Raw genomic sequence first — 10383 nt, 5'->3', positions numbered from 1 at the left:
TTTAGAACAGAGATGAGGATGGATTTCTTTAGCTAGAGGGTGGTGAACCTATGGAATTCATCGCCACAGATGGCTGTAAAGGCCAAATCATTGGCTATACCTAAAACAGAAGTTGATAGCTTGTTGAATAGTAATGACATCAAACTTTACAGAAAGACAGCAGGAGAATGGGGATGAGGGTTAATAAATCAGCCACGATGGTGCAGCAGACTTGGTGGGCCGAATGGCCTGATTTTGCCCCCTACATCTTATGGTCTTATGGTCTTTAAGGTTAAATTGTTCGTTCTGCTTTACAACATCTTTTCCATTTTTGTTTTCATATAACATGCAAAATTGTCAAGTGTATTGAAGTAGTTGTGCACATTGTACTTGGGCAGACAATGATAATGTTGATGGATGTGCAGCATTTGAAGAGCAACGTTGCTGTTTTATCCGGTACAACATTACATTCATTAATGCTGTCATTTTACCAGTGACATTTGATTTTTTTTTAAAAGAGTTCCTGTGCAGACTTGTTTTCACTATCAATCCAAGGGAGAAACAAAACCTCTTCTGTAAACAAAGCAGGAATATTCCCTTTATTCGCTATTCCTCCCCAGAAAATGTTAATAAGAGGTGACTACCTACATTTTATTTTCTGCCATAATTCATTTCAAAACATCATAGAAACAGAAATTGCACTGGCTCAGCTGTAGGCATGAGCAGGAGAAATGCTATCTCTCTGTTCATTTTAACGAGTAAATTCATGTGGCACTCACACAATGCTGGAGGAACTCAGCAGGCCAGGCAGCACCTATAGAAAAGAGTAAACAGTTGAAATTTCAGACCGAGACCCATCATCAGGAACTGAAAGGAAGAGGAGAAGTCGGAGTAAGATGGTGGGGGGGGCGGGGAAGTGTTACCAGGTTCGGATATGGCCCAAGTGCAGAGTGAGAGACACTGAAGCAGGTCGATAGTTCACGGACTTTAATACAAACAGTGTTAAAGGGAAAATAAAGCAATAAATGCTAGGCCAAACAGGGCGTTAACTAAAACTCTCAAAAGGAAAACAAAGCCTACACTGCAGCTGAAGAGAACACCTAAACGTTGAACAAATACAGCTAGTCTTCAGACTTGAGAGCCCAATACCTCAGGGAAGGTCGAATGCAAAACAGCAGCGAAGCGTTGCTATGCTCTGTCCAAGTCTCGATAAGCACTACGACACAAGTATGGAGTTCAATACTACCACAATTAAATAATAATTACCTGCACGTGCAAATTCACAAGCGCAATTGCCGTATCTACTGCGCTGCCGAATCCGTGGTTGTGACAGGGCCCCCCCTTTCTAGGCGCAGCCCCTGAGGCGCCACAGACCTGTATCTACTGGAAGACCCAGATCAGCGACTTGTCCAAAATGTCCTTCGCCGGGATCCAAGTACATTCTTTTGGGCCATACCCTTCCCAGTCCACAAGGTACTGGACCTTACCACGTACCCAGCGAGATGCCAGGAGGCTCCGCACAGTAGAGACAAGGGAACCATCTACCAGGCGGGGAGGTGCGGGGACTGGGGCCAGGGGAGAGGTAGTAACCAGCTTGAGCTGGGAAACATGGAATACCGCATGGATCTTCAGTGATGCTGGTAGACGCAAACTATAGGACAGCTTGTTGACAGTCTTTTTCACTACCTACGTAGCGCGGTGCCAATTTCTGGTTCTCGACTTTAAGGGGAAGATCTCTTGATGTCAACCAGACCTCCACTCCTGGCTTGAATGGCCTCGCCTGTCGACGGAGCCAATCAGCCCGCTGGGAATGCTGTTTCTGGGCGCACAATGGAGAAGCCCTGGCTCATTCTTTAGTCAATAGCCGTATCTACTATGCTGCCGAATCCATGGTTGTGACAAGGAGGGAATGAAGAACCCACACCCCCTTGCCATTCCCCATTGTTGTTTCCCTTTCTCACCTTATCTCCTTATCTATCTGTCACTTCTCCTTGGTGCTCCTCCCACTTCCTTTTTACCATGGTGTTCTGTCCTCTCCTATCAGATACTTCCTTTCTCCAGCTCTTCATCTCTTTCACTACTCTACCATCCAGCTCTTTACTTCACCTTCTTCTGCTCTCCTGGTTCATCTATCACCTACCACATTGTACTTCTTCCTCCCCTCCCCCCACCTTCTTATCCTGACCTCTCCTCTTCCTTTCCAATCCTGATGAACAGTCTTGGCCCATCGACTGTTTACTCTTTTCCATAGATGCGGCCTGATCTGCTGAATTCTTCCAGCATTTTGAGGGTGTCCACCATGTCTGTGGAACTTGATGTATCACATGCACATTGAAATGTCAAAACACAATGAAATGCATAATTCACATTAACAATGAACAGTTGAAAGATGTGCTGACTTGGTATAATTCATTTACTGTGATGTATTTTTCATGCAATTGATTTTCATTCCCTAAAACCGTAAAGAATTTGTAATTGACCAGTAGCCAATACAAGGGTTAATCCATTTAGAAGGTCCAGACTATACAAAGCAATATGATAAAAAGAAATGGCAGCCAACCTACTTGAACCAAAATGTGGTAATTCTTATGAGATGAGGGTCCATTGCGAAATGCTGTGATTGTGCTTTCATCAATTCTGTCTCGTGATTAGATAACAAGAAAGCAGATTTGCACACAGAATTAAATGATCCAAAAAAGTGTTGCTATGCAAAGTCAGAATGATACTGTAATGATAATACCAAGATATAGTAAAACTACTGCAGCTTTTTGTTTTATTTTTAATTTAAATAATTTCTTAACTGCAAGATTTGTAGGCAGAATTTAAAATTAAGTTGGAAGAAGCCAGGAAACTGAACATATTCTGATTTGAAAGCTATCTAATTAACAGCTGCATTTTCCCTCGAGTACAATTTGCTGGAATCACACAAAAACGTGAAAATGCAGTTTTCTGCATCTATTGCTTGATATTTTACTCTGACAGGACCAATTTATTTCCAATAACGTGTTATATATCAAGTGTTTGAATTCAGTGGATGACCTTTTCATATGCAAGAGATTAAAAAGAGGATCTTTATCTTGGGCTTGCTAAAGTATGTATTTCTATTTATTATTTAAATATACGGTAGAGTTTTGTATTAAAAGCGTACTTCTACATCAGCTATCCCAACTGTCGGGGGAAAATTCATCCCCTGCCACGAATGTTAAATGGTTGAAATAGCAGCTGCAGGTTGAACTTCTGTTAACTCCTCCAGACCTGGATTTTATAAACGGAATATTATGTTGCAATATTGCATGTTAGGTACTATTAACTGGGGATAGATTTCCACATCAGCTACTTCCAGCCAGTGGGAACTTAATCAATTTCAGTTCTTCTTCTCTTTGATAAGTATACTTTGCCTTTAACTAGGATAGTGTAAAGTTGAAACTGGACAATAGCCTTTGGATAATGTGGCAGTAAAATTCATCTTTGGCTATGATGCCAAGTAGGAAGAATGCAAGGATCAGTTTCCCAAGACAATCTCTTAATTTTTATTTCCTACCAATTTATTCTGTACAGAAAGCAAAGTGCACACTTAGCATTAATATCAGAAAATGTTTGTACCTACATTAATGCATGGTGCATGCATTAATGAAGGGAAAACACAGGAATCATTCCATTAGCCACAGGAGCACAATTAGGCAATTTGGCCCAGTGAGTTGGCTTCACCATTCCATCAGGACTGATCTATTATACCTCTTAAACCCATTCCTCTACCTTCTCCCCATAACCTATGACGCCTTGACTAATCAAGAAACTATCAACCTCAGCTCTAAACATACTCAGTGACGCAGACTCCACAATTCACATAGATTCACCACTGTCTAGCTAAAGAAATTCCTCCTTAACTCTGCTGTAAAGGGATGTTCTTCTATTGCAAGACTATGCACTCTCGTCCTTGAATCCCCCACATCCACTCTATCTTGGCCTTTTAATACTTGATATGCTTCAATGAGATCTCCTCCATTTTTCTAAATTCTATTGAGTACTGGCCCATAGTTATCAAATATTCCTCACATGTTAACCTTTTTAATCCTGGAATAATGCTTGTGAAGCTCCTCTGAACCCTCTCCAATGCTAGCACGTATTTTCTTAGAAACGTTGCCAAAAACTGCTCACAATACGAAGTGTAGTTTGAACAATGTCTTATAAAGCCTCAGCCTAGCGTCTTTGCTTTTTACATTCTAGTCCTCTCAAAATAAATGCCAATATTGTATTTGCTTTCCTTACCACTGATTCAGTCTGCAGGTTAGCCTTTATGGAATCCTGCACGAGGACTACCAAGTTCCTTTGCTCCTATGATTTCTGAATTTTCTCCCCATTTAGAAAATAGTCTATGCCCTTATTCCATCTACCAAAGTAAGTGACCATAGGCATTCTGAAACTATATTCCATCTACTACATCTCTGCCCATTTTCCTAAATTGTTCAAGTCCTTCTGTAAGCTCCCTGCTTCCTCAACACCAACTGCTCCAACAGCAATCTTCGTATTGTGCACAAATTCCATCGTCCAAATCATGTCATATTAGGTGAAAAGCAGCAGTCCCAATACTGAGCTGTGTGGAGCAACAATTGTCACTGGTAACCAATAAGAATAGTCTTCGTTTGAACCCTTTGCCTCCTGCCAATCAGCCAGTCTCCTATCCAGGTTATTATCTTTCCTGTAATACCACATGTTCTCAGCTTGTTTAGTAGCCTCATGAGCAGCACCTTGTCAAAGGCATTCTGAAAATCCAAGTACACAACATCAACCTACTCTTCTTTGTCTATTCTGCCTCTTATATCCTCAGAGAGTTCCAATGGATTTCTCAGGCAAGATTTCCCTTTAAAGAAACCACACTGTGTTGGCCTATTTTATTATGTGCCTCTAATACTCCAGAACCTCATCCTTAATAATGGAGCTCAACATCTTCCCAACCTCCGAAGTCAGGTTCCATGGCTTATATTGTCCTGTCTTTTGCCTTCCTCCTTTCTTAAGGTGCGGAGTGACATGTGCAATTCTGCAGTCATCCGGAACCATTCCAGAACCTAGTGATTCCTGGAAGATCACTACTGATGCCTCCACAATCCATTCAGCTACCCCGTTCAGAACACTGGGGTGTAGTCCATCTCATCCACATGACTTATCTACTTTCAAACCTTTCAGCCTCCCAAGCATCTTCTCCAGAGTACTAGAAAGTACACTCAGGATTAAATTTCATGTTTTACCTACACAGCCATCTCACCTATTCTGCCTGCCTGTCCCATCAATACAATATGTATCCTTGAATGTTAAGCTCTCAACAATGATCATCTTTCAGCCATAACTCAGTGATGCCCATTTTGTTGTACCTGCCAAACACTAACTACGCTACAAGATTATCTACTTTATGCTGTATACTGCATGCTTTCAAATACAACACCTTCAGTCCTGATTTTTGCCCCAATGTTACACTTCAACTCATCCCACTGATTGCAATCTTACGCTATCATCTGCCTTTCCTTCCTCACTGTCTCACTACACACTACATCTACTTGTATACCAACTGCCCCATCCTCAGCCCTATCACTCTGGTTCCCAAAACACTGCCGCTACTCTTTAGAGAGTACTACCCTTAAGGTCCCGTTTTCCAGTTTTCTAGCTAACTCCCTATGTTCTCTCTTCAGGTTCTCATCCCTTCTCCTATCTATGGCATTGGTACTGAGCTGTAATACACCATGACTTCTAGTTGTTCACCCTCTCCCTTTACATGACAGTGGACTTGATCCAAGGCATCCCTGACCCTTTCACCTGCAAGACAACATACCATCCAGGCGTCTTTTTCATATCCACAGAAGCTCTTGTCTGCTCATCTAACTATAGAATTTCCCATCACTACTGTATTCCTCTTCTCTCCCTTCCCTTCTCAGCCACCGAGCCAGACTCAGTGACAGAGACTTGGTTCCTGATAGGTCATCCCACTGCACCACCCCCCAACAGTATCGAAGGTGGTGTACTTATTATTCAGGGGTATGTCCACTGGATTACTCTGCACTGGAGGCCTATTCTCTTTCCCTCTCCTGTGAGTCACCCAGCTAAGTGCCTCTTGAAGCTTAGGGGTGACTCCCTCCCTGTAGCTCCTCTCGATCACCTGCACATTCTTCCAAGGTCATCCAGCTGCAGCTCCATTTCCTTAACACGGTCTCTAAGGAGTTGCAGCTCACTGCACCTCATGCAGATGTAATTATCAGAGAGACCGTAGGTCTCCCAGACTTCCCACATGAAGAACATACCACTGACATTGGATCCATACACTGGCTATGTAAAAATAGACAAAGAAAGAGAAAAGGCTTACTAGATATTTACTTAGAACCTTACATAAGCATTTGGTTTCTGCAAAGGGGATACTAAAGGGCTCTTCCAGATTACCACCTGATCCATAATAGTTTTATAAGTTTACGGGGGTGCAATTAAGTTGACAAGAAGCTGTAGTGATCTTATAGGGGTCATATTTCACACATTTAACCATAGCATCTGACTGCATCCTTTCACCTTCTTCAGTATTATGTTCTTGAACTGGCTGCTTGATAATGAGACATAATTAAGCTTTGCCTCCTGTGATGCCAACAATCTCTCCACATTAAAATCAGAAAAAAGATGGAAAAAACAAATCTCAGTCCATCAGTCTTCTCCCTTTTCCCTTAAGGTGCTCCATAAAACCTATTAAGCTTTTGCTATGATATTGGCTCCAACGTTTCATGATGCTCTTCTGTAATTCCTTGGCTTCAAATTCCCAGACATCGACATTTCAGAGGATCTACACAGAGCCCAACATATTGATGAAATCATGAAGAAGGGAAGGCAGTGGTTATACTTACTTCGGAGTCTGTGGAGATTTAGTTGTCACCGAAGCCGCTAACAGATCTCTACAGATACATGGGAGAGAGCATTCAGAATCAGAATCAGGTTTATTATCACCAGTATGTATTGTGAAATTTATTAACTTAGCAGCAGCAGTTCATGCAATACATGATAATATAGAAAGAAAAAAATAAACTAATAAATAAATAACAGTAGATTTAAAAGATTTTAAAAAAGTACAAAAACAGAAATAATATACGTATATTTCAAAAACTGAGGTAATGTTCATAGGTTCAACGTCCATTCAGGAATCATATGGCAGAAGGAATGAAGCTGTTTCTGAATCACTGATTGTGTGCCTTTAGGTTCCTGACAGTAACAATGAGAAGAGGGTGTGTCCTGGGTGAAGGGGGTCCTTAATGATGGATATCACCTTTCTGAGGCATCACTCCTCAAAGATGCTAGTACCCAAGATAGAATTGACTAATTTTACAATTTTCTGTAGATTCATTCAGTCCTGTGCATTAGCAACCACCCCCCTCCACCTCCAGACCAGTGATGCAGCTTGTCAGAATGCTCTCCCTGGTACATCTTTAGAATTTTTTGAGTGCTTTAGTTGACAAACCAAATCTCTTCAAATTCCTCATGAAATATAGTCACACTTTTGCCTTCTTTATAGCTGCATCAATATGTTGGGACCAGGTTAGATCCTCAGAGATCCTGGCAACCAGCAATTTGAAATTGCCCATTCTCTCCACCTCGGATTCCTCTTTGAGGATTGGTTAGTGTTCCCTTGTCTTACCCTTCCTGATGTCCACAATCAGCTCTGACTGATTGCATCACCAACTGGAATGAAGGCTCCTATACAGAGAAATGAAAAAAAGGTTGTTAAGGCTTGTCGACACAGCCAGCTCCATCACAGGCACAAGCGTGCTTGTCACTGAGGACATCTTCAAAAGGCACTGCCTCAATAATAACACGGATCATCGGCATCTGCTACATGCATTCTTCTCATTATTATCATCAGGGTTAGGTACAAGAGCCTGAAGACAGCTTCTTCTCCTCAGCCCGCATTTTTCTGAATAGAAACCATAGAAAAACTACCGCACAGAAACAGGCCTTTTGGCCCTTCTTGGCTGTGCCGAACCATTTTCTGCCTAGTCCCACTGACCTGCACACGGACCATATATAGAAACCACAGAAAAACTAATGGTGCATAAACGCTACTTCACTATCCACCTTTGCAATATTTATTTATTTGTTGTAGCCTATAGTAATTTTTATGTCTTGTACTGCACTGCTATTACAAAACACCCAATTTAACAACATTTGTCAGGGTTCTGTGCTGAGCCCATTGCTATACAATCCACTCACACATGACTGCATGGCCAAACGCCCAAGCGTTTGCCGTTGACATGACAGTGGTGGGACTCATCACCAGCAGCGATGAGACGGCCTACACAGAAGGTGGAGGAGCTCAAGACCTGGTGCCAGGCAAATAACCTCTTCCTAAATGTCAATGAGACAAAGGAGATAGCTATTGACATCAGGAGAACTCTCACCACTCACACCCCTCTTTACATCGGTGGCACAGCAGTGGAAACTGTGAGCGGCTTCAAGCTCCTGGGAGTGCACATCACACACAACTTGTCATGATCCCAGACCGCATCCTACATAGCCAAGAAAGCACACCAACACCTTTACCTTCTGAGAAGGATGATAAGAGTTGGATTTTTGTACATTCATACTGACATCATTCTACAAATGTGCAGTCGAGAGCATCTTACATCACTGCCTGGTATGGAAACTGCACTGCAGCGGACAGGAAGGCTCTATAATGGTGGTCAAAACTGTCCAAATCATCACTGGCACCAGCCCGCCTGCCATCAAAGACATTAAGCAGAAAGGTGCCAGACAAGGGCCAGTAACATAATGAAGGGTCTGCACCATCTGCTCGTGGACTGTTGTCCCACTGGTATCAGGGACGAGGCTATGTGGCATCCGTGCCAGGGCTACAAGACTCAAAAAGTTACTTATCCCATGCAGTAAGGCTGATTAATACCTACACCCACTTACTCCACCATTACTTTATTACTTCCCATCAGTCACCTTATGTACAGGCTAGTGTTACTTTGTAGACATACAGTACAATTAATCTATGCATATAAGTTATTTGTACCTTTTGTGCTTTTTTGTGCTGCATTGAATCTGGAGTAATAATTATTTTGTTTTCCTTACACTTGTTTACAGGAAATGACACTAAATGATCTAAATTATTTGATAATAAACCTGGATAGATACTTTTTTGATCTCAAATGAAATTATAGTGTCACAGTTGCATTACAAGTGCACAAATATACAAATAATAGAAGAGAAGTAAGTAAGAATAAAATAAAAGTTATCTCAAACAACTTAACAGTAGCTAATGGCTGAGGGTAAACATGACCTCATATAGTGCTCTTTGGAGTAGCGCAGTTGTCTTAATCTATTACTAAAAATGCTCTTCTGTTCAGCCAAGGTGGTATGCAGAGGGTGCGAAACATTGTACAGAATTGCCAAGATTTTCTGTAGGGTCCTTTGCTCTACCACAGCCTCCAGTGTGCCCACTGACTCCTATAACAGAGCCAGCCTTTCTAGTAAGTTTATTGAGCCTGTTGGCATCACCCATCGCCCCAGCACACCACCACATAGAAGATTGTACTAGACTAGCAAAAACAGACTGGTAGACCATGTGAAGGTGAGGTCTGCATACTCCAAAGGACCTCAGTCTCCTCAGGAAGTAGAGGCGACTCAGGGCCTTCTTGAACGCAGCCTCTGTTGTTGGTGCTCCACTCGAGCTAATCATCCAGGTGCACCTGTCTCTGTTTCTGATTCTACTTCCTCTGCATTGAAGGTACTAAGTCAAAATTATTTACATCTGTTGAAGTTCAGCTTCTATAACTAATTGTTTTCTTTAACAACTTTAAACTCTACAATTTGCAAGTAATAGGGTGACTCCTGGCAGATGTAGCTAAATATGTCATTATGATAGTGGATGAATCGAAGTTCAAATATATTTATGCAATGTGTATATATGTAATGTATATGTTACCATATACTACCTTGAGATCCTTTTTCTTACAGACATTCACAATAGAACAAAGAAATATCATAGATCCAATGAAAGACAATAAACAAAGACTGACAAATGACCATAAGATATAGGTCTGCTTCGCCACTTCATGGCTGATCCAATTTTTCTCTCAGCTCCAATCTCCTCCCTTCTCCTTTGTGCCCTGACCAGTCATGAATCTATCAAACTCTGCCTTAAATACACATAAAGGTTTGGCCTCCACAGCTGCCTATGGCAAAGAATTCCATAGACTCACCACTCTCTGGATAAAGAAATTCCTCCTCATCTCCATTCTAAAAGGACACCCCTCTATTCTGAGGCTGTGTCTTTAGTCTTAGACTCTCCCAACATCGCAAACATCTCCCCACATCCACTCTATCAAGGCCTTACACCATTTGATAGATTTCAATGAGGTCACCCCTTATTCCCCTGAA

Source organism: Mobula hypostoma, chromosome 5 (assembly GCF_963921235.1).
Source record: "Mobula hypostoma chromosome 5, sMobHyp1.1, whole genome shotgun sequence".
In the NCBI taxonomy this organism is placed as follows: Eukaryota; Metazoa; Chordata; class Chondrichthyes; order Myliobatiformes; family Myliobatidae; genus Mobula; species Mobula hypostoma.
Note: the sequence above shows the minus strand (reverse complement) of the source record.